This window comes from Eschrichtius robustus, chromosome 4 (assembly GCF_028021215.1).
Source record: "Eschrichtius robustus isolate mEscRob2 chromosome 4, mEscRob2.pri, whole genome shotgun sequence".
Taxonomy (NCBI): domain Eukaryota; kingdom Metazoa; phylum Chordata; class Mammalia; order Artiodactyla; family Eschrichtiidae; genus Eschrichtius; species Eschrichtius robustus.
Window position 1 is genome coordinate 31526866 of NC_090827.1, and position 26571 is coordinate 31553436.

Consider the following 26571-nt stretch of genomic DNA (forward strand, 5'->3'; position numbering starts at 1 on the left):
TCCCTCACTAAGAGAAGAAATCCGAGAGAGAGAGAGAGAAAGAGAGAGAGAAAGAAAGAGAGAGAGAGAGAGAGAGGGAGAGAAAGCTTCCCTGAGACAGATTCTCACATGGAAAAATGATTCGGTTCTTTGCCCCTCCTAATAGCATCCCATTCTCTATAAAACGACCCACACTTTCTTGACCCAGGTCAGAGTTTCTTAGACTTTGCCTCGCATCATTATTACTTGGAAAACTTTTAAAAATTCCCATGCCTAGGACTTAAAAGGATTCAGTAAAGTAGTATTTCTGGGCATCAGTATTTTTTAAAGATCACCATGTTATTCAAATTTGCTGTCAAACTGAGAATAAGGACACTTGCCCTACATAGTAAAAAAAAAAAAAAAAAGTGCATGTGAGTCACCTGAAAATATTGTTAAAATGTTGTTTCTGTTTCAGGAGGCCTGAGTTATGCCTAAAAGTCTGAAATCTAAACACAATTCAGGGACATAGACTACACTGAGACTACTAAGGTCCCTTTTATACTCAAGTAAATAAAACTTGGTGACAAAAAAAAAAAAAACCTTACAAGAGATGACTGGAAGTGAAAATATCTGTACAATATATCACATTGGGAGGATCTCATTATCATGAAGAAACTAACTAAATATCATTTCCAATGATTTTTAATAACCAAAATTTACAAGATGAAGACAATATCCTCTATTATGGTTTTAAGTAGGACTCTCCCTCGTAGACAAAACTTCTAGTTTCAGGAAAGCCTCAGCTTAAAAAATGCAGACTTTTCATCCCTACATAGGTGTCTATTCTATCCAGTTTCCCAAATTCCAGTCACTTGCACACTGAAGACAAATCAATGTTAATAGCTTCCTACTGACATTATAACTTAATGTTTTCCAATGTGTTGACTCAGTTTCTTATTAATTTACTAATATTTTCCTTTATTTTTCTTTCAGTTCTACTGAGATATAATTGACATACAGTACTGTAGAAATGGTGGGTGTACAGCATAATGACATATCTTGTAAAAGGATCAGCAAACAATTTAAATTTTTAAAAATTTACTAAATACTTCATATGACAGTTTGGTAACCTCCATTTAACACATAAGTTAAATTTACACAATTCATAACATTACATGAAATGGGCTGTGCAATTCTCAATATTATTTGGTGTTCTGAAATTTGTACATAAACCACAGCTGGGGAAGTGCTAATTCATGAGACAAATTCTGCTCCTTTCTTCTTTCTTTTACTCCAGTAGTCGCCTCTGAGCCGTGTTAGCCTGGAGGCTGAGTCTTCCGTGCCTTGGGGCAGGGCAGGTCACTCCCCTCAGAAGAGGAGACCAGAAGGTCCTCCTGGAGAACATGGATTGGGACACGGGTATCACCCAGGTTCCTCTAAGAGGTGAAACATCTGACTTGTAGGAGAAGGCTTCTTAGGAGGATGAAATGAAAGGTGTTCTGAACCTGGGGCCCTCCCCGCATCCCTTGTCTCATCATGAAGACAATTCTGAGGGGTTGGTCTGGAACATGCGTCGATGGTGGAGGTAGGGGGACAGTGCAGGCCTGGATTGGGCTCAGGTGAGGTGAGTTGGGTAGAGGCTGGGAGTCAATGCTTAGCATTGGGGCAGGTGTCCTTATGGTCATTTGGTGTGCCTGTGTGAATCCAAGTCCAGTTCTACTGGGGAGAGGATAAAGGCTGTGGATAATTCCACAGATCAGGTCTCTGAGTATCCTCAGAAGATAAAAAGGACCTGAGTCTTACTTTTGTGGAGGGAGAGGGGAGGGTAGAGGGGAGGTTCTAGCAAAACAGGATGGAGACCCAGGCAGATCTCTTGACTGCTGCCTGAGTTTGGAGTCCTAATCACATGTATGTTTGACATTCTCTGGTCTGCACATTGAGTCTACACTTCAGTGCATTGTGGTTGGTGACATGGTCCAGACCAAATGTCTTGGTGGCAAGCTGGGGAACATCATAGGAGAAGCTCCCAGGCCTGTTGTCTGTCAGCTTGGCAATGATGTTTGAGCATTGACCCATGTGCTTGGGTGAGGTTGTGAGGTTTAATGATATCCTCATCCTGTCCTTTAACTGGTCCACAAGTTGAGAGCAAAGAGCTCAGTACAGAGCTCTTGATGTAAGGCTGCGCATGGCAGATGGCCCTCATGTCAAGTGTCTTGAGTGATGGATGACCTGTGAAAACAAGTTCCTTGACAAATTTTTTAGTGACTGTGTGCACAGTAATTGGCTTGGAAGGATGTGGGAGAAGACACCACAAATACAAAGTATATTTGAATTGCCTCTCAATCAAGAGAAAAAAATAGAAGCAAACAAAAATATTTGGAACCTATGAAATTAAATTTCACTGTAAAAGAAAAATGATCATTTTACATATGAAGAGGCACCCAACCTCAATGATGGTCAGGGGGAAATAAATTACAAAGCCAATGCAATAATTTTTCTTCTATTATATAGAAAACGTAAAGTGCCTTTGTAGCGTCTCTTGTCAACATCAGTGGAAACAAGCCCTTTGATGTACTCTTGCAGGGAGTATACATGACTAATATCCCTTTTGAGGCAGTTTGTCTCCTCTTTTGCTTCTACACTTTCTGGACTTTAGGGGTTCTGTGGTGCTGATGTCTGTGTGATGATCGGGAGATCTGCTATGTCCTTCCACCTCTGGTCAATCTCCTTCAGGCATTGATAACTTGATTTCCTGAAGTAGAAGAAAAAAGGCAAAAAAACATCATATACACATTGAAACAAGACAGTGGAATAGAAGGACGTGGAGTTCAAAAAGAAAAAAAAAAAAAACAAAACCACCAAATAGTTCTGTCTCATTACTTCAACCTCACGCTTCACCCCCAGACAAATCCCAACTCCTGGAAAACCACTATGCAGAGGGAGCTGTCCTCTGGAGGTGGGGAGACTGTAAGGAAGGAGGCTAGAGGTGGGAACCTTACCAGCAGGAGACCTAGAGACCAGGTAACTTTTCAGAGCTCTTCCGGCCCAAAGAGTCCACCATCCTTTGGGGGGATGGGGCTTCGTTAGGGGTAGGAGTGCCCACCTGGATCTGAAGATGGTGGTCCCACGCAGATGGGACCAGGCACTACAGGTCCAAGGAGGGCTCAATTGCTGCACCATCCTTCCCAGGTCAGTCCAGCCTTGGGACCCAAGCCTGCTCATATTCTAGGGATGGGACAACAGCCCGGGTCACTGAGGCCTGAGGGGAACATACGAGGCATTTTTTTTAAACTTAATTTTTATTCTATACTGCAATTTAGTTGATTTACAATATTGTGTTGTTTTAGGTGTTCAGCAGGTTGATTCAGTTGCACATAGACATATATATGTTCTTTTTTCCTATTCTTCTCAATATAGGTTACTAAAGAGTGTTGGGTAGAGTTCCCTGTGCTAAACAGTAGGTCCTTGTTGATTATCAATTTCATATATATTCCGGCATATATGCTAATCCCACCTTCTCATTTGTCCCTTTCTGCTACCTTTCCCCTTTGGTAAACACATGTTTGTTTTCTAAGTCTATGAGCTGGATATTGTTTTATAAATTGATTCCTTTGTATCAGTGTTTGAATTAGACCTATAAGTGATATCATGTGATATTCTTCTTTCCTTTCTGATTTACTTCACTTAGTATGATCACTTCTAAGTCCATCCGTGTTGCTGCAAGTGGCATTATTTCAATTTTTATGGCCGAGCAATATTCCATTGTCTATACGTACTCCATCATCTTTGTCCATTCATTGGTCTGTGAACATTTTCTTTGCTTCCATGTCTTGGATATTGAAAATACGGATGCTATGGCCATTGGGATACATGGGTGTTTTCGAATGCTGGTTTTCTCTGGGTATCTCCAAAGGAGTGGGATTGCTGGATCATGTGGTCTCTTGATTATTAATTTTTTAAGGAACCTCCATACTGTTGTTCATCGTGGCAGTTACCAGTTTCCATTTCCACCAGCAGCGTAGGCAGGTTCCCTTTTCTCCACGCTCTCTCCGGCTCTTATTGTTTGTAGACTTTTTGGTGATGGCCACTGTGACTGGTCCGAGGTGATACCTCCTTGTAGTTTTGATATCCACTTCTCTGATAAGTAGGAATGGTGAGCACCTTGACTTGTGCTTTTTTTTTTCTTTTATTGGTCTGTGTAGAAGTTACCTCTTTAAATTGGCTTCTTCGTAGAAGTTACCTCTTTAAATTGGCTTCTTCACAGTCGTCAGAGTTTTAAATTCTTTTTCCATTTCCTACCCAAGGACATTTCTTGAGGGCAGGTGTCATTTACAGCCCCCCAGGCTTTGTGAATATGAAATGCTCATAAGCACTGGTTTTAAAGCTGTCGTTGCGGTATCGGCCACAAGGTGGCAGGATTTCTTCATCCCCAAAGCTGGTTATTCTCGCAACAAGAACCTGAGAGAAAGTTGTGTTTCTGGGTGTAAATTCGAGTGGTATGGGGCTGAACAATCAACCAAGGAGACTTCTCTGGCGGTCCAGTGGTTAACACTCTGATCTTCCAGTATAGGGGCTCGGGTTCAATTTCTGGTCTGGGAAATTGGATTGCCCATGCCACGTGGCCAAAAAAAAAAAAAAAAAAGAAAAAGAAAAAAAGAGAAAGAAGAACAATCTAAGGGGTTGCGTCTCATTAATTCTTTGCCCTTACACTTCACCCCCGGGCAAATTCCAACCCCTGGGACACCATACTGCAGAGGGAGCTGTCCTCTGCAGGTGGGGAGACTATAAGGAAGGAGGCTAGAGGTGGGAAACTCACCAGCAGGAGACGTGGAGACCAGCTGACTTTTCAGAGCTCTTCCAGCCCAGAGAGCCCACCGTCCTTTGGGTGCACTGGGCTTGGCTAAGGGGTAGGAGTGCCCGCCTGGATCTGGAGATTGTGGTCCCATGCAGTCGGGACCAGGCACTACAGGTCCAAGGAGGGCTCATTTGCTGCACCATCCTTCCCAGCTCCCTCTGTCCCAGGTCAGTCCATCCTTGGGACCCATGCCGGCTGAGAGTCTAGAGATGCGACACAAGCGCAGGTCACCGAGGCCTGAGAGGGACGTAGGAGGCATTTCGTTTTTTAATTTGTTTTATTTTATATTGGAGTAGATTGATTAACAATGTTGTGTTGTTTTAGGTGTTCAGCAAGTTGATTCAGTTTTACATAGAAATATATCTGTGTTTTTTTTCCGATTCTTTTCCCATATAGTTTATTAAAGAGTGTTGGGTAGAGTTTCCTGTGGCATACAGTAGGTCTTTGTTGATTATCGATATCACATATATTATGGGGAACATGCTAAACATGCTATACCTCATTTGCCCCTTTCCACCACCTTTCCACTTTGGTATCCATACGTTTGTTTTCTAAGTCTGTGAGGCCGTGTATGTTTTGTAAATTGGTTCCTTTGTATTAATGTCTGGTTTCCACCTTTAAGTCACATCATGTGGTATTTCTCTTTCCTTTCTGACTTACTTCACTTAGTATGATCACCCCTAGGTCTGCCCGTGTTGCTTCAACTGGCATTATTTCATTTTTTTTTTTTAACAGCTGAGTAACATTCCATTGTCCCGCACCTGGGCGTATAAACAGCGAAAACCAGAATTTGAAAAACTTTCACCCCAACATTCACTGTAGCACTATTTACAATAGCCAAGACACGGAATCAACCAAAATGTCCATCAACAGATGAATGGATAGAGAAGAACTGGTACATGGACACAATAGAATATTATTCAGCCATAAAAATGAAGGAAATCATGCTATTTGCAGCAATATGGATGGATCTCAGACGATCATACTAAGTGAAGTAAGTCAGACAGAGCAGGACAAATATCATATGATATCCCTTATAGGTGGACTCTAAAAAGTGATGCCAATGAACTAATTTCAAGAGAGAAACACACTCAAAGACTTTGAAAATTAACCTATGGTTACTAAAGAGGAAAGGTGGGGGAATGGGATAAATTACAGGTTTGGGATTAAATATACATACTAAGACATATAAAACAGATAATCAACCAGAACCTATGGTATAGCACGGAGAACTGTTCTCAACTCTCTGTAATAACCTATGTGGGAGAAGAATTAGAAGTTGAATAGACATATGTATATGTAGAAGTAAAGAAGTTGATGTTCACCTACAACAAACACAACACTGTAAATAAATGTTACTCCAATGACAATAAAAATTAAATTAAAATTTAAGAAAGGAAGCAATGAGACACAAGCTTTTGGGTGTCTGTTTTGGCATATGCGACTCTAATTTACAACTCAGGAACACGAATTCCAATGAAGCTGTGTTTCCCGGATTAACCAGAGTAATGAGTGATACCAGTGAACAAATTTCAAAAAGAGAAACAGATGCAGAGACTTAGAAAACAAACTTACGGTTATCAAAGGGGAATGGTGGGGTGAAGGGATAATTTAGGAGGCTGGGAATAACATATACACACTAAAACAAACCAAATAGATAACCAACAGGGACCAACAGTATAGCTCAAGAAACTCCACTCAACACTCTGTAATAACCTGTATGAGAACAGAACTGAAAAATAATAGATATATGTACACGTATAACTGAATCAACTACACCTACAAAACACATGTCAATAAACTTTACTCCAGTAAGAAATAAAAAAAATTAATAAAAAATAAGCAATGATCACAAGCATATGGGTGTCTGTTCTGGCTAATTCCGGTCTAGTTTACAATGCACAGAGGAGTGCAACTAAGGTTCTGGTTGCCCCAATAACCAGGGTTGGGCATGAAGAAATCCGGCCACCTTGTGGTCATTTTCTGCAACAGCAAGTTAAAAATCAGGTCATTTGGGCAGTTAATACTCTCAAGGATTCCAGGGCTGTAAATGCCACCTGCCCTCAAGAAATGTCCTGTGGTAGCTAACGGAAAAAGAAGTTAAAGAGGGCAGCCTTTGAAGATGCCAATTCAAAAGGTAAGTTTTACTCTCACCATTTGAAAAAAAAAAACACATGAAAAGATGTTCAACATTGTTAGTTATTAGAGATGTGCAAATCAAAACTACAAAGAGGTATCACCTTGCACCAGTTAGAATGGCCATCACCAAAAAGTCTACAAACTGTAAATGCTAGCGAGGGAGTGGAGAAAAGGGAACCCTCCTACACTGTTGGTGGGAATGCAAACCGGTCACAGCCACTAGGGAGAACAGTATGGCGGTTCCTTAACAAGCTAAAAATAGAGCTACCGTATGATCCGGCAGTCCCACTCCTGGGTGTGTATCAGGAGAAAACCAGAATTTGAAAAACATGCACCCCAACGTTCACTGCCACACTAGTTACAACAGCCAAGGCATGGAATCAACCAAAATGTCCATCGACAGATGAATCAATAAAGAAGAAGTGGTACATAGAGACAAATGAATATTATTCGCCATGAAAAAGAATGAAATAATGCCATAGCAGCAACGTGGATAGACCTAGAGACGATCACACTAAGTGAAGTAAGTCACACAGAGACAAAAAAATGTCACATGATATCACTTAGTGGTAGAATCAAATAAGTGATACCAAGGAACTAATTTGTAAAAGAGAAACAGACACAGATTTAGAAAAACAACTTATGGTTGCCAAAGGAGAATGTTGGGGGGAAGGGATAAATTAGGACGTTGAGATGTACGTAAACACACTAATACAAACGAAATAGCTAATCAACAGGGACCAACTTTATAGTTCAGGGAACTCTACTCAACACTCTTTAATAACCTATTGGGAACAGAATCAGGAAAAGAATAGATAAATGTATATGTATAACTGAATCAACTTGCTGTACACCTACAAATCACAACATTGTAATTAAACTTTACTCCAGGAAAGAAACAAAAATTAAATTAAAAAAAAAAAACAAGAAGCGATTATCACAGGCATTTGGGTGTATGTTCTGGTTAATTCCCCTGTAATTTACAACACACAGAGGAGTGCAACTAAGGCTCTGGTTGCCCCAGTAACCAGTGTTGGGCATGAAGAAATCCTTCCACCACCCTGTGGTCATTTTCTTTAACAGCAAGTTAAAAACCAGGTCATTTAGGCACTTCATATTCACAAGCACTCCGGGGCTATAAATGACACCTGCCCTCAAGAAATGTCCTGGGGTAGGTAATTGAAAAAGAAGTCAAAGAGGGCAGCCTTTCAAGATGCTAATTTCAATAGGTAAATTTTACTCTCACCATTTAAAAAAAAAAACACGTGAAAATTTGTTCAACATAGCTAATTATTAGAGACACGCAAATCGAAATCTCAATGAGGTATCACCTCGCACCAGCCAGAATGGCCATCAACAAAAAGTCTACGAACTGTAAATGCTGGCAAGGGTGTGGAGAAAAGGCAAGCCTCCTACACTGTTGGTGGGACTGTAAACTGGTCAGAGCCACTGTGGAGAACAGTATGAAGGTTCCTTAACAAGCTAAAAATAGAGCTAGCATATGACCTGGCAGTCCCACTCCTGGGCATATACCTGGAGAAAACCAGAATTCAAAAAACATGCACCCCAACGTTCACTGCCACACTAGTTACAACAGCCAAGGCATGGAAGGAACCAAAATGTCCATCGACAGATGAATCAATAAAGAAGTGTACATAGAGACTATAGAATATTACTCAGCCATAAAATAGACTGAAATAATGCCATTTGCAGCAACATAGTATAATCATCCCTAGGTCCATCTGTGTGAAGTAAGTCAGATAGAGAAAGACAAATATCATATGATATCACTTATAGGTGGAATCTAAAAATTAATACCAATGAGCTGATTTACAAAAGACAGACTCACAGACTTTGAAAACATATTTATGTTTACCAAAGAGGAAAGGTGGGGTAAAGGGATAAATTAGGTGGTTGGGATTAAATATACATACTAAGACAAATAAAATAGGTAATCAAAAAGAACTACTGTATAGCACAGGGAACTCTGCTCAACATTCTGTAATAACCTATGTGGGATAAGAATTCAAAAATGAATAGACATATGTATATGTAGAACTGAAGAAGTTGACGTTCACCTACAAGGAACACAACATTGTAAATCAACATTACTCCAACAAAAAATAAAAATTAAATTAAATTAAAATTAAAAAATAAGTAATGAGACGCAAGCTTTTGGGTGTTTGTTCTGGTATAGTTGACTCTAATTTACAACCCAGGAACGTGAATCCCACGAAAGCTCTGGTTGCCTGAGTAACCAGAGTTGGTCATGAAGAAATGCTGCCGCCTTGTGGCCATTTTCCATAACAGCAAGTTAAAAACCAGTGCTTCTGGGCATATAGCACTCATAAGTACTGCGGGGCTGTAAATGAACTTGTCCGGAAGAAATGTCTTGGGGCAGGCAATCGAAAATCAATTCAAAAGAGGACAGACTTTGAAGAAGCCAATTTCAACAGGTAAATATTACTCACACTGTAAAAAAAAAAAAGCACGTGCAAAGACGTTAAACATCACTAATTATGAGAGACATGTAAGTCAAAACTACAAGGAGGTATCACATTGCACCTGTCAGAATGGCCATCATCAAAAAGTCTGCAAACAAACAAACAAAAAAGTCTGCAAACAATGCTGGATAGGGAACCTCCTATGCTGTTGGTGGGAATGTAAACTGGTCACAGCCACTATGGAGGTTCCTTAACAAGCTAAAAATCGAGCTACCTATGATCCGGCAGTCCCACGCCTGGGCATATAGCCAGAGAAAACCAGAATTTGAAAAGACACTTGCTCCCCGACTTTCACTGCAACACTATTTACAATAGCCAAGACATGGAAGCAACCAAAATGTTCAGCAACAGATGAATGGCTAAAGAAGAAGTGGCGCATGGGCACAATAGAATATTATTCAGCCATAAAAAAATAATGAAATACTGCCATTTGTAGCAACATGGGTCAACCTAGAGATGATCATACTAAGTGAAGTAAGTCAGAGAAAGACAAATATCATATGATATCACTTATAGGTGGAATCTAGTAAGTGATAAAAAGTGAACTAATTTGCAAAAGAGAAGCAGACTCAAAGACTTAGAAAACAAACTTACAGTTAACAAAGCGGACTGGTGGGGGGAATGAATAAATTAGGAGGTTGGGATTAACATATACACACTAATACAAATCAAATAGATATTCACCAGGGACTAACTGTATAGATCAGGGAACTCTGCTCAACACTCTGTAATATCCTATATGGGTACACAATCTGAAAAAGAATGGATATATGTATATGTATAACTGAATCAACTTGCTGTACACCTACAAAACACAGCATTGTAAATAAACTTTACTCCAATAAAAATAAAAATTAAATATAAAAAAAAACAAGAAGTAATGAGACAAGTTTTGGGGTGTTTTTTTCTGGCACATTCCACTCTATTTTATAACCCAGGAACTCAAGTTTCACTGTGGTTCTTGTGCCCCAGGAACCAGAGTTGGGTATGAAGAAATCCTTCCACCTTGTGGCCATTCACTGTAAAGGCAAGTTTAAAACCAGTGCTTTTGGGCCCTTTAATATTCACAAAGACTTCAGGGTTGCAAATGACAGGTGCCCCCAATAAATGTCCTGGGGTAGGTAATGGAAAAACAATTCAAAACAGGGCAGACTTTCAAGAGGCCAATTTCATGAGGTAAATTTTACTCACACTGTTTTTTTTTTTTTAAAAAAAGCACATGAAAAGATGTTCAACATCACTAATTATTAGAGACATGCAAATCAAAACTACAATGAGTTATCACCTCCCACCAGTCAGAATGGCCATCATCAAAAAGTCTACAAACAATAAATGCTGCAGAGGACCTGGAGAAAAGGGTACCTTCCTATGCTGTTAGTGGAATGTAACCTGGTAACAGCCACTATCAAGAAGAGTACGGAGGTTCCTTAAAAAACTAAAAATAGAGCTAGTATATGATCTGGCAGTCCCACTCCTGGGCGTATATCAGGAGAAAACCAGAATTCGAAAGGACACATGGTCCCCAACGTTCACTGCAGCACTATTTACAATAGCCAAGACGTGGAATCAACCAAAATGTCCATTGACAGATGAATGGCTAAAGAAGTGGTACATACAGACAACTGAATATTACTCAGCCATAAAAAAAGAATGAAATAATGCCATTTGCAGTAACGTGGATGGAACTAGAGATGATAATACTAAGTAAGTCAGATAGAGAAAGACAAATATCATACGATATCACTTTTATGTGGCATCTAAAAAAAAGATAGAAATGAACTAATTTACAAAACAGAAAGAGACTCACAGACTTCAAATATCCTTTAGGGAGAAAATTTTAAAAATCTATTACAGGTCATTAAATGTCAACCTGAAAAAAATAAGCAATAATTAACATTGTAAAGGTATTTATTCTCCTCAAATTAATCTGTACCAGGCATTAGCAAACTAAACCTGCAGATCACATCCAGCCCACCATCTTCTTTTGTAAACAAAATTTTATTGAATGGCAAAAAAAGAAACCCATGAGACATCACGTCACACCTGTCAAAATGGCTATTATCCAAAAGTCTACAAATAACAAATGTTATTGAGGATATGGAGAAAAGGGAACCCTAGTACACTGTTGGTAGGATTGTAAATTGGTACACCCACTATGGAAACAATATGGAGGTCCTGAAAAAACTAAAAGTAGAACTATCATATTTGCCAACAATTACACTGCTGGGTATTTGTCCAAAGAAAATGAAAACACCAATTTGACAGGATACATGCACCCCAATGTTCATAGTAGCATTATTTCCAATTGCCACAATGTGGAAGCAAACGAAATGTCTATCAACAGATGAATGGGTAAAGAAGATGTATACACAATAGACCATTACTCAGCCATTAAATAGAATCAAATTCTGCCACTTGCAACAACATGGATGGGCCTAGAATGTATTATATCTAGTGAAATAAGTTAGAGACAAATGCTCTAGGTTCTCCCTTGTATGTGGAATCTAAGAAATGCAAGAAAGGAATGTATACAACAAAATAGGAATAGACTCAGAGAATAAATTAGTGGTTACTGGTGGGGAGAGTGAAGGGGGGAGGGAATGATAGTAGTTTGTTTCTCTTAATCCAATACCCCTATGTAGAAAATAAACAAATTAGGATATATTGTACAACCCAGGGAAATATAGCCATTATTTTGTAATATCTTTAAATGGAGCATAATCTATAAAAATATTAAATCAATATGTTGTACCCCTGAGACTAATGTAATATTGTAAATCAACTATACTTCAATTTAAAAAATGCATACAGTGGCTGAGTGGATTAAAAAAAGATCAATTATATACTGTGTACAAGAGATTCATGTGAACTTTAAGGCCATACGTAGGATAAAACTGAATGACTGGAAAAAAGATATTTCATGCAAATGATAATTACCTGACTAGTCTATTATCAGGCAAAAAAGACTTTAAGTCAAACCTCTCACAGAAACAAAGGTTATCATATAATGATAAAGTGATTAATTCATCAAGAAATTATGACTATTATAAATATGTATGTATCCAGCATTGGAGCCTCTAAACATATAAAGAAAATATTAACACATATAAAGGGGAAAATGTGCAGAAATGAAATAATGGTAAGAAATGTCAATACCCAACTTTCAACACTGTATAGATCATCCGGACAGATTATCAATCAGAAAACATTGAACTTGAACACACACTTGATAAGTGAACCTGACAGACATATATAATACATGCCACTCAACAGCAGCAAAATTTCCATTCTTCTTAAGTACACATAGAACATTTCCTAGGATAGATCAAATGTTAAGCCACAAAAGAAGTCTTCAAAAATCCAAGAAGATTGAAATCGTATCAAGTAACTTTTCCAACCACAACGGTATGAAGCTGAAATTCAATATTAGGAAGAATAATTGAAAATTCAGGAACACTTAGAAATTGAACATCAAGCTTCTGAAGAGCCAATGTATACAAGAATAAATCAAAAGGGAAATAAAAAACATAAAGCAAACAAAATTGGAAACACGAAGTACATAAACTTATGGAATACAGAAAAAACAATTCAGTTCAAAGAGTTGTATTTACAGTTATAAATGTATATATTTTTAAAAAGTTCTTGAGAGGGGATCAAGATAATAGAGTAGGAAGATACTGAGCTCACCTCCTCCCACGGACACACCCAAATTACAACAGAAATTACCTCTGTAATGACCTGAAGACTAGCAGAGAAAATTTTCCACAACTGAAGATATAAAGAAGGAGAAACCACAAGGCGGGTAGGAGGATTGGCAACACAGTCTAGTTAGAACCCACACCTCCAGCACAGTGACCCACAGTTGAAGATATCACAACTGCATAGGTCCTCCACAAGGAGGGCAAGGTCTGAGCCCTCCATTAGGCTGCTCAGCCCAGGGTTCCTGCATTGGGAAGAAAAGAACACAGCGGGTCTGGCTTTGAAAGCCTGCAGGGCTTACTTTCAGGAGAGCTGGAGGCTAAAGGAAACCGAGACTTTGCTCTCATAGGGCGCCCACGAAATCTCACATGTTCTCAGTCCTTGTGCGATGCTGGTGGTTTGAAAGACACCTGGGTCAGACCTACTTGCTCATCTCGGAGAGCTTCTTGGAAAGGCAAGAGGCAGCTGGGACTCTTGCTAGGGACTGAGACATTGGCAGGCAACATTTTAGAGTCTTCCCTCTAACTGATTAGTATCAAAGGGCTGCCCCATCAACCACCATGCCTACAGCACTTCTGCACCACCAGGCCTCACAACCAGACACACTGGGGGCCCGCCCTGTCTGCCTGTGCACCTGGAGCGCCACACAGCCACCCATAATGGAGGTGTGCCTTTCCTACCAGCGCCCACGGCAATCACATCATGCTGGGCCTCACGTCAGTTTAGGTCAGTGTCCAACACCATCTGCCAGAACAGAAAGGTGTATGAAGCCCAGAGAGGGGACACCCCTGGAACATCTGGCTCTGCTGGCCTCAGGAGAATGTGCTGCTGGGCCCTATAGGCTATCTCCTGTATAAGGCCACTTCTCCAAGACCAGGAAAGGTAATGAACTGGAGCTAATGAATAGAAAGGCACAGAGAATTAGGAAACATAAAGAAATAGAGGAATATGTTACAAATGAAGTTACAAGACACAACATCAGAAGAAGAACTAGATAAAACAGAGATAAGCATTCTACCCCCCCCACCAAAAAAAGTGTTCAAGGTAGTGATTCCAAAGATGCTCACTCAAGTCAGAAGAGTAGATGGACATAGTGAAAACTTCAACAAAGAGTAATAAAATATAAAAAAACCCCAAACAGCTGAAAAATAAAATAACTGAGATTAAAACACACACACACACACACACACACACACACACACACACTCACTCTAGAGAGAAGCAACATTAGATTATATAATACAGAAGAACAGATCAGAGATCTGGAAGACAGAGTAGTGAAAATCACCCAAGCTGAGTAGTAAGAAGAAAAAAGAATTAAGACAATAGGTAATGGGACCTCTGAGGCAACATCAAGAATGTTAACACGAGCATTCTAGGGGTCCCAGAAAGAGAAGAAGGGAGAAAGGGACAGAGAACTTATTAGAGGATATAGTAACTGATAACTTTCCTAACCGGGGGAAGGAAACAGACATCCAGGTCCAGGAAACACAGAGTCCCAAACAGGATGAAGACAAACAGGCCCACATCAAGACACGTTATAGTTAAAGTATCAAAAATTAAAGATAAAGAGAGATCATAGAAGCAGTGAAAGCAACTAGTTATGTGCAAGGTATTCCTGTAAGACTATCTGCTGACTTTTCAGCAGACTTTGCAGACCAGGAAGGAATGACAGGATATATTCAATGGGCTAAAAGGAAAAAAGCCTACAAAAAGAATACTCTACCAGCAAGATTACAATTCAGAATTGAAGGAGAGATCACAAGTTTCCTATACTTGGGACTTCCCTGGTGGCACAGTGGTTAAGAATCCACCTGCCAATGCAGGGGACACAGGTTCAATCCCTGGTCCGGGAAGATCCCACATGCCATGGAGCAATTAAGCCAGTGCGCCACAACTACAGAGCCTGTGCTCTAGAGCCCACGAGCCACAACTACTAAGGCCATGTGCCACAACTACTGAAGCCCGTGTGCCACAACTACTGAAGCCCACGCACCTAGGACCTGTGCTCCACAACAAAAGAAGCCACCGCAATGAGAAGCCCGTGCACCGCAACAAGAATAGCCACACTCACTGCAACTAGAGAAAGCCCACGCACAGCAATGAAGAACCAAGGCAGCCATAAATAAATAAATAAATAAATAAATTTTTTTTTAAAAAAAGGTTTCCCAGACTAGCAAAAGCTAAATGAGTTCATCACTAATAAAGCAGCGTTATAAGAAATGTTGAAGGAATTTACTTAAGCTTAAAAGAAGTGTCACTAATTAGTAACAAGAAAACACACAAAAGTAAAAATCTCACTGAAAAAGTATACATATAGTAAGGGTAGTAGATCAAACACTTACTAAGCTTCTGTAAAGAATAAAAGACAAAAGTAGTATTTTTTTTTAAAGAGAGAGGGTCCAAATAAATCAGCAATGAAAGAGATGAAGTTACAAGAGACACCACAGAAATACAAAGTATCATGAGATTACTACAAACAATTATACACCAATAAATTGGACAACCTAGAAGTGGATAAATTCCCAGAAACATCAATCTTCCAAGACTGAATCAGGAATAAATAAAAAATCTAAACATAGCAATTACTAGAAATGAAATTGAATCAGTAATCGAAAAACTCCCACTAAACAGAAGTGCAGCACCAGGTGGCTTCACTCATAAATTCTACCAAACATTCAAAGGAAAGTTAACATCTATCCTTCTCAAACTATCCCCCAAAATTGAAGACGTATTATTTCCAAACTTATTTTCTGAGGCCAGCATCACCCATAGATGAAAACCAGATAAAGACACTATCAAAAAAAGTAAATTACAGGTGAAAAGCCCTGATGAACTTAGATGCAAAAATCCTCAACAAAATATTAGTAAACTGAATTCAACAATATATTAAAAGAACCATACACCATGATCAAATGGGATTTATCTTGCCAATGCAGGAACGATTCAATATATGCAAATCATTTAAGTGACAGACCAGATTAGCAGAACAAAGGATAAAATCATATGACCATCTTCATACCTCCAGCAAAAAGCATATGGCGAAATTCAACAAAATTCAAATTTTGATTTATGATAAAAACTCTCAGCAAAGTGGGTATAAAGGCAACATACATTTCTATAATAAAGGGCATGTATGACAAAATCAGAGCTAACATCATACTCAATGGTTAAAAGCTGAGAGAATTTCCTCTAAGAACAGGAGCATGCCAAGGATCCCTCCTCTCACCACTTTTATTCAACACAGTATTAATAGTCCTAGCCACAGCAAGAAGACAAAAATAAAAATAAAAAATGGGATCTAATTTGTCAAGGACGTAAAACTGTCACTGTTCGCAGATGATGTGATAATATGTAAAGAAAACCCTAAAGGTTTCACCAACAAATTAGGATAAATAAATTCAGTAAATTTGAAGTATATACAATTAATACACAGAAATCCATTATTTTTCCCTGCACTAATAACAAACTATCAGAGAAATTAAGGCAAAAACATTTATGATTATATTAAAAATAATAAAATGCCTAGGAATAAATTTAACCATGGAGGTGAAAGATTTATATACTGAAAATTATAAGACATTGATGAAGGAAATTGAAGATGACATAGATAAATGAAAAGATATCCCATGCTCTTGGATTGGAAGAATTAATCTTTTTAAAATAGCCATATGACTCAAAGCAACCTATAGAGTTAAAGTGATCCCCATCAAAATACCCATGACATTTTTCACAGAACTAGAACAGATAAGCCTAAAATAAATATAGAACCACAAAATACCCACATTGTCAAAGCAATCCTGAGAAAAAAGACCAAAACTGGAGATAGCATGCTCCCTGACTACAAAGCCACAATAATAACAAAAACAGACACATAGACCAATGGAATAGAATAGAGAGCCCAGAAAGGAACCCACACACTTATGGTGAATAAATCTACTACAGAGGAGGCAAGAATACTCACTAGAGAAAAGACAGTTTCTTCAATAAGTGGTAAAACTGGACAGCTACATGTAAAATCATGAAATTAGAACATTTCCTCACACCATACACAAATATAAATTCAAAATGGATTAAGGATCTAAATGTAATAAACCAAACCATAAAACTCCTAAGAGAGAACATAGGCAGAACACACTTAAATTGTAGCAATATATTTTTGGATCTGGCCTCTAAGGCGAAAGGAATAAAAGCAAAAGTAAATAAATGGGACCTAAATAAACTTAAGAGCTTTTGCACAGCAATGAAAACCATCAACAAAATAAAAATTCAAAGTGCACAATGGAAAAAAATATTTGCAAATGATATGACTGACAAAGGGTTAATATCCAAAATATATAAATGGCTCATACAACTCAATATCAAAAAACAAATAAACAACAAACAACACAATCAATAATGGGCAGAAGACATGAACAGACATCCTTCCAAAGAAGACATATGGATGGCTAAAAAGTACATGAAAACATGCTCAGCATCATTAACTATTAGAGAAGTTGAATTCAAAACAACAAGATATCAACCTCACACCTGTCAAAATAGCTGTTATCAAAATGTCTACAAATAAATTTTGGAGAGGATGTGGAGAAAAGTGAACCCCTGTACACTGTTGGTAGGATTGTCAAATGTAGGCGCTATGGAAAATAGCATGGAAGGTCCTCAAAAAGCTAAAAATAGAACTACCATATGATCCATCAGTAACTCTCCTGGATACATATCTAGGAAAAAATAAAAACACTAATTCAAAAAGATACATAGACCCCAATGTTCATAGCAGCACTCTTGACAATGGCCAAGATATGAAAGCAACACAAATGCCCATGAATAGACAAATGGATAAAGAAGATATGGTATATATGTACAGTGGAATATTAGACAGCCATGAAAAGAATGAAATTCTGCCATTTGCAGCAATATGGATGGACCTAGAGAATATTATGCTTAATGAAGTAAGTCAGAGAAAGACAAGTACTGTGTGATATTATTTATATGTGGAATCTAAAAATAATACAAATGAATGTATATGCACAAGAGAAACAGACTCACAGATATATAAACAAACTAGTGGTTACCAGTGGGGACATGTAAGGGGTGAGGGGCAAAGTAGGGGTATAGGAGTAAGAGGTACAAACTACTATGTATAAAGTAGATAAGTAACAAAGATATATTGCATAGGACAGGGAATTATAGCTATTATCTGTAACAACTTTTAATCAAGTATAATCTGTAAAAAAAATACTGTATCACTATGCTGTACACCTGAAACTAACATTGTAAATAAACAGTAATTTTAAAAAATAAATTAAATAAAAATAAAAATGATTGGGTAGAGGAGCTGAATACACATTTTGAAAAAAAAAAAAAAATACAGATGGCCAAAAGGCACATGGAAACATGCTCAACATCACTTATCATCAGGGTAACGCAAATCAAAACCACAACAAGGTATCACCTTACAGTTGTCAGAATGGCTATCATCAATATGACAACAATTAAGTGTTGCTGAGGATATGGAGAAAAAACTCACCTGCATTGTTGCTAAGAATGTAAATCAGTACAGCCACTATTGAAAACATTATGGAGGGCTCTGAAAACTTAAAAAAATATAAAGCTACCATATGATTTAGGAATTCCACTTTTGGTTATTTACCCAAAGAAAACAAAACCAAGCAAAAAACTAATTTAAAGAGATATATGCACATTGTTCATATGTTTTATATATATATATATATATATATATATATGCACTATGTTCATTGCAACATAACTTACAATGGCCAATATATGGTAGAAACCTAAATGTTCAACGATAAATTGATAAAAACGTGATATACATATATATACACACATATACATATTTATGTACACCTATACACACATAGATACACATATACACATACACACATATACATACACATATATAGATACATATATTGTTATATATATTACTCAGTCATAAAAAGATGAAATCTTGCCATTTGCGACAACATGAATGGACCTAGAGAGTATTATGTTAAGTGAAGTAAGTCACATAGAAAAAGACAAATACCACATGATCTCACTTATATGTGTAATCTAAAAACAAAACAAACACAACAAAACCAGTCTTACAGACACAGTTAAAAAATTGGTGGTTGCAAGAGGGGAGGTGAGTGGGTGTTGGACAAGACAGGTGAAGGGGCATAAGAAGTACAAAATTCCAGTTATAAAATAAAAATTGACAAGAATTTAATATACAGAATAAAGAATATGGTTCATGATATTGCAATAACTGTGGATGGGGACAGATGGTTACTAAACTCATCATGGTGATTATTTTGTAATAAACTTAAATGCTGAATCATTATGTTGTACATCCGAAACTAACATACTATTGTATGTCAACTATTCTTCAATTAAAAAAAAAAAAAAAAGAAAAGGAATGCATGCCTGACAGCATTTTAATGGAGCCATTTCTTGGGAGTGTGTTTGTAACAAACAGCCTTGAGGAGTGAGGTAATGTGTCTCCCTCAGACAAGCAGTAAGCTTGCTAACCTCTCATTTTAAAAGCAATGGAGTCCTCAAACTCAGTGGAGTTCATCAGTGTAACACAACTGAGTACACATAACACCCAACTGGATCCCTCTGTGTCATCCCTGTTGGAACTGGTGGGGGAGGGAGAACCAATACAATATTATGCTCACGCTTGCTGTGCCACAAGTAATAAAATCTTTTGTCTCTGGAAAAAAATCTCAACTAAAGAGCCTAACTTTACAACAAAAGGAACTATAAAAAGAACAAACTAAGCCCAATATTGGCAGAATGAAATAAATAATGATTAGCAGTTATAAAAGTAATAGACGGACCTATTGCATAGCACAGGGAACTCTACTAATTATTCTGTAATGACCTATATGGGAAAAGAATATTAAAAAGAGTAGATATATATATGTGTATAACTGATTCACTTTACTGTATACCTGAAACTAACACAACATTGTAAATCAACTATACTCCAATAAAATTTTTTTAAAAAGTAATAAAGACCACATATATAGTAGAAAGATAATAATATTAAGGAGTTTTTTTGGGAAAAGATAAAATTGACAAACTATTAGAATAGCTAAGAAAAAGAGAATATATATACATACATAATATATATATATAAAGCCATTACACTGATGCCACAGAAATACAAAGGACAATAAGAGACTACTAAGTATTAACAATCATATGCAAACAACTTGAATTACATAGAAAAATAAATGGACAAACTCCTAGAAACATACAACCTACCAAGACTAAGTAGTTAAGAAATAGAACATCTGAACAGACCAGTAATGAGTAAAGAGAATGAAACAGTACTGAAAAATCTCTCAATAAATAAAATCCCGGGACCAGGTGGTTTTACTGGTGAATTATGTCAAATATTTAAAGAGAAATTAAAGCTAAGACTTCTTAAATACTTCCAAAAATTTAAAGAGGAGGGAACACTTTCAAACCATCTTATGAGGCATTACTCCAATATCAAAACCAGATGAGGGCACTAGGAGAAAAGTACGGATCAATATCCCTGAAAAACATAGATGAAATATACTCAAAATACTGGCAAACTAAGTTCAACAGCACATTAAAAGGATCATTCACCATGATCAAGTGGGATTTATGCCTGGATGCAGGATGGCTCAATATATGCAAATCAATAAATGTGTTACATCACATTAAGAGAATAAAGGGAAAATATGGTCATATTAATAGATACAGAAAAATTATTTGACAAAATCCAACTTCATTTCATGAAAAATACTGTCAAGAAATTAGTTATAGAAGGAATATACCTCAACACATTAAAAGTCATATGACAAGCCAAAGCTAACAGTATATTGAATTATGAATCATGAAAGCATTTCTTCTAAGTTTTGGACCAAGACATGGTTACCTGTTCTTGCCTCTTCTATTCAACACAGTACTGGAATTCCTAACCAGAACAAGTAGGCAAGAAAAATAAAGAAAATAAATCCTAATCATAAAATTAAAGCTAAATTATCTCTGTTTGCAGATGACATGTTTTTATATCTACAAAACCCTAAACATGCCACCTCCAAAAAACTGTTCAAACTAATAAATAAATAAAGCTGCAGGATACAAAATCAACATACAAAAATCATTCGTGGCTCTATACACTAACAAGAGAAACTATCAGAAAAGGTTAAACAAGTCCCATTTACAATAGCACCCAAAAGAATAAAATACTTATGAGTAAAGTTAACCAAGAATGTGAAAGACGCGTACACTGAAAACTATAAAATATTGATGAAAGAATTTGAAGAAGATGCAAATAAATGGAAAGATCGCCCATGTTAATGGATTGAATAAATTAATATTGTTAAAATGTCCATATTACCCAAAGCAATCTACAGAGTTAATGCAATTCATGTCAAAATTCTGAAGACATTTTCCCCAGAAAATAGAAAAAGATATCTTAAAATTCATATGGAACCTTAAAAGACCCAAAATATCCAAAGCAATCTTGAGCACAAAGAGCAAAGCTGAAGGCATCATGCTTCATAATTTCAAACCATACTACAAAAGCATAGTAATCAAAGCAGTATGGTAGTAGTATAAAAACAGACATATAGAACAACAGAACGAAATACAGACCTCAGAAATAAATCCACATATTTACAATCCATTGATCTTTGACAAAAGTGCCGGGAATATACAATGAGGAAATGATCCTCTCTTCAGTAATTTAGTGGGAAACTGAATATTCACAAGCATAGGGAAGAAATTAGACCCATATCTCACACTATATACAAAAATTAATTCAAAGTGGTTTAGAGAATTAAATATAAGATCTGAAACTGTAAAATTAATAGAAGAAGATATAGGGAAAAAAAAAAACTTCTTGACAGTGGTATGTATGGGCAATGTATTTTTGGATATGACCCCAAAAGCACAGGCAACAAAAGGAAAAAAAAAAAAAAGAAAATTGAAAAATAGATTGCATTAAACTGTAAAGGTATGGACTTCCCTGGTGGCTCAGTGGTTAAGAATCCGCCTGCCTCATGGAAGCAACCTAAGTGTCCATCGACAGATGACTGGATGAAGAAGATGTGGCACATATATACAATGGAATATTACTCAGCCATAAAAAGAAACGAAATTGAGTTATTTGTAGTGAGGTGAATGGACCTAGAGTCTGTCATACAGAGTGAAGTAAGTCAGAAAGAGAAAAACAAATACTGTATGCTAACACATATATATGGAATCTAAAAAAAAAAAAAAAAAAGGTTCTGAAGAACCTAGGGGCAGGACAGGAGTAAAGATGCAGACGTAGAGAATGGACTTGAGGACACGGGGAGGGGGAAGGGTAAGCCGGGACGAAGTGAGAGAGTGAGAGAGTGGCATGGACATATATACACTACCAAATGTGAAATAGCTAGTGGGAAGCGGCTGCATAACACAGGGAGATCAGCTCGGTGCTTTGTGTCCACCTAGAGGGGTGGGACAGGGAGGATGGGAGGGAGACGCAAGAGGGAGGAGATATGGGGATATATGTATATGTATAGCTGATTCACTTTGTTATAAAGCAGAAACGAACACACCACTGTAAAGCAATTATACTCCAATAAAGATGTTAAAAAAAAAAAATCCGCCTGCCAATGCAGGGGACACGGGTTCGAGCACTGGGCTGGGAGGATCCCACATGCTACGGAGCAACTAAGCCCATGAGCCACAACTACTGAGCCTGCGCTCTAGAGCCCGCAAGCCACAACTACTGAGCCCACACACCACAAATACTGAAGCCCGTGTGCCTAGAGCCCGTGCTCCGCAACAAGAGAAGCCACCTCAATGAGAAGCCCCTGCTCACCGCAACTAGAGAAAGCCTGCGCCCAGCAACGAAGATCCAATGCAGCCAAAAATAAATAAAATAAAATACATTAATTTTTTAAAAAAAGATTGCATAGTTTCCAGGGAAATTATTTTTTAAAAAAAACTATAAAGGTTTGAACAGTGAAGGAAACAATTTACAGAGAGGAGTGTACCTACAAAATGGGAAGAAATATTTGAAAATCATATCTAATATATAAAATACATAATATGCTCAAACAACTGAGTAGAAAAAAAAACAACAAATAACCTGATTTTATTTTCAATGACACTTTGCTTTGCTTTAATATTTGTCTTTTTCTGCCTTTGAAGTGAGCTCTTGATTACAAAATATCAAATGACAGTCAAAAATGCCAGCCACTGGCACAGGATGGAGAAGCCCACAAGTAAGGACACACAGCAGCAGGTGGCAAGAGGTGGGAAGTGATTGAAGCAGTGGTTACAAATGTTCACAAGAAGCTAAAACTATCCAACAGATTGTGCCCTAATGTTAGTACAGGTTAGACTAGTCACTACCTTGGTGCGTGGCCTCAGTATTTTTGGCTTCAGATTGTACGTGGCAATACAGTTTCTTCCAGTTAAGAGTTCTTGGCTTGCACCAATGATGGTGGCTGGAGGGCACCGGACCAGTCTATTAGTTTTTCAAAACGCTGTTGTAGACCTGAAAGATGTACTGGGAGACGTCAGGAGCTCTGCACTTAGAGACAGCATGTAACTGGGGTTTCCTGGCTGGGCTACAGAGCTTGGCCAAAATCCAAATGCCATTAGTGAGATTCAGGGATTGACACAGAATGTCCTGCCCTTCCACATTCGTCTTGGCAATAGTATCAACATTGTTGTTTTGCAACTTGCTGAAAACAGTGTCAGCATTTAAATGGCATCCCTTAATCTGAAACTGAAGTTCATTTTCATTGGGAATATCCTTCCATGTTGCAAGGAAGACCTGGCACTCCATTTTGCTGTCATCTACAAAAAAGCACGTTGAGTGGGATGAGGCAGCTGAAGTAGAAGACATCAGTGTTGTTTTTCACAGCCACCTGCAGGTTGTTCAGAGGTTCTATCTTCATGAATGGGCCCAAGGTGTTGAGAAGCAGGGAGCCATCAATGCTCTGGTTTGGCACCAGTGGTGTAGGGATGGCCAGAGGAGTGCTGGGGATGACACCAAACCTATTATTGTTAAACTGAATTGCAAAGTCTGTCATGTGCTGCAGAGATTTGTTGGTGAAGGTCATTTCCATATAGATGTGCCCTTGGCGGTGAGTAAATATTCCCGAAATCTCCAAGCCTTTAGCCTTTACTGCAGGCAGCCAGACAGCCTTTGGAGCCACATATCCACCAGGTGCCATGCCTATCCCCATGGAGAGGTCAAATAGGCCATTCAGACCACTGCTGACCACAGCAGGAGTAGGTGAAGGAGCAGAGGTTTCAGGCACTGATGGTGGGATGAAGGATTGTCCCACCAGACTCTCTAGCCCTCCACCCAGGAGATCCATCTTTTCAAATTATAGTTTTCTCCAGATATATGCCCAGGAGAGGGATGGCTGGATCATATGGCAACTATATTTTTAGTTTTTTGAGGAACCTCTATACTGTTTTCCATAGTGGATGCACCAATTTACATTCCCACCAACTGTAGAAGGGTTCCCTTTTCTCCACACCCTCTCCAGCATTTATTATTTGTAGACTTTTTAAATGATGGCCATTCTGACCAGTTTAAGGTGATACCTCATTGCAGTTTTGATTTGCATTTATCTAATAATTAGTGATGGTGAGCATCTTTCCATGTGCCTTTTGGCCATCTGTATGTCTTCTTTGGAGAAATGTCTATTAGGTCTTCTGCCCATTTTTTTTATTATTATTATTATTTTTGTGATTGAGTTGTATGAGCTGTTTGTATATTTTGGAAATTAAGCCCTTGTTGGTTGCATCATCTGCAAATAGTTTCTCCCATTCAGTAGGTTGTCTTTTCATTCTTTTTACGGTTTCCTTTGCTGTGCAAAAACTTGTAAGTTTGAAAAGGCCCCATTTGTTTACTTTTGCTTTTATTTCTATTGCCTTGGGAGACTGACATAAGAAAATGTTGGTATGATGTCAGAGAATGTTTTGCCTATGTTCTTTTCTACAAGTTTCATGGTGTTATGTGTTATATTTAAGTCTTTAAGCCATTTTGAGTTTATTTTTGTGCATGGTGTGAGGATGTGTTCTAACTTCAATGATTTACATGCAGCTGTTCAATCAACATTCCCAACACCACTTACTGAAGAGACTGTCTTTTCTCCATTGTATATTCTTGCCTCCTTTGTCGAAGATTAATTGACCATTGGTGTGTGGGTTTATTTCTGGGCTCTGTTTCATTGATTCATATGTCTGTTTCTGTGCCAATACCATGCTGTTTTGATTACTGTAGCTTTTGTAGTATTGTCTGAAGTCTGGAAGGGTTATGCCTCCTGCTTTGTTCTTTTTCCTCAGGATTGCTTTTGCGGTTCTGGATCATTTGTAGTTCCATATAAATTTTAGAATTATTCTAGTTCTGTGGAAAATGTCATGGGTGATTTGATAGGGTTGGCATTAAATCTGTAGATTGCTTTGGGTACTATGGCCATTTTATCAATATTAATAATTCCAGTCCAATGGGATATCTTTCCATTTCTTTGAGTCATCTTCACTTTCCTTTATTAATGTTTTATAGTTCTCAGCATACAAGTCTTTCACTATCTTGGTCAGGTTTATTCCTAAGTATTTTAGTTTTTTGGATGCAATTTTAAAAGGGATTGTTTTTTTCCATTCCCTTTCTGATATTTCATTTTTAATGTAAACACATGCAACTGATTTCTGTATGTTAATCTTGTATCCTGCTACCTTGCTGAATCTGTTTATCAGTTCTAGTAGCTTGTGTGTGGAGTCTTTAGGGTTTTCTATATATAGTATCATGTCATCTGCATATAGTGACAATTTTACCTCTTCCCTCCCAATTTGGATACATTTTCTTTCTTTTTCTTATCTTATTGGTATGGATAGACTTCCAATATTATGTTGACTTAAAGTGGTGAGAGTGGGCATCCTTGTCTTTGTTCCAGAAGGCTAAGTGCTTTTCACCATTATGTATCATATAGGCTGTAGGTTTGTCATAAACAGCTTTTAGTATGTTGAGATATGTTCCCTCAATAGCCACTTTCATAAGAGTTGCTTGTGAGCTCCCAGAGCTCATAGAGGTGGCACCAAGAAGGAGGCTGCTATGGCAGCTCTGCCCCTCCCTTCACCCGCCCCTCAACAATGGTGTTTTGCTTCTATGGCTGGCCTGTGCTTCTTCTGCATACACCCCAGGTTGGGCCGATACCACACTACAGCCCCTTCAGACTGTCTCCATGCAGCCAACCCCAGTCCTCTCCCCTGGTTTTTCCTCTGAAGCCCCAGTTTTAGCACCCAGCCCCACCCCACATACCAGTAGGCACACTTCTTGGGCTGGGGACTGCACAAGGTAGCACAGATCCTCTGTGCAGGTCTCTGTTTTGTCTGCTGCAAACTGGCTGCTGTGCTCTC

At 38.0% G+C, this 26571-nt stretch overlaps 1 pseudogene; it reads right to left on the minus strand.

Moving 5' to 3' along the window:
* Nucleotides 1–23665: 23665 nt before the first annotated feature.
* Nucleotides 23666–24524, minus strand: LOC137763612 (AP-2 complex subunit beta pseudogene; annotated as a pseudogene).
* Between the last annotated feature and the right edge of the window lie 2047 nt (nucleotides 24525–26571).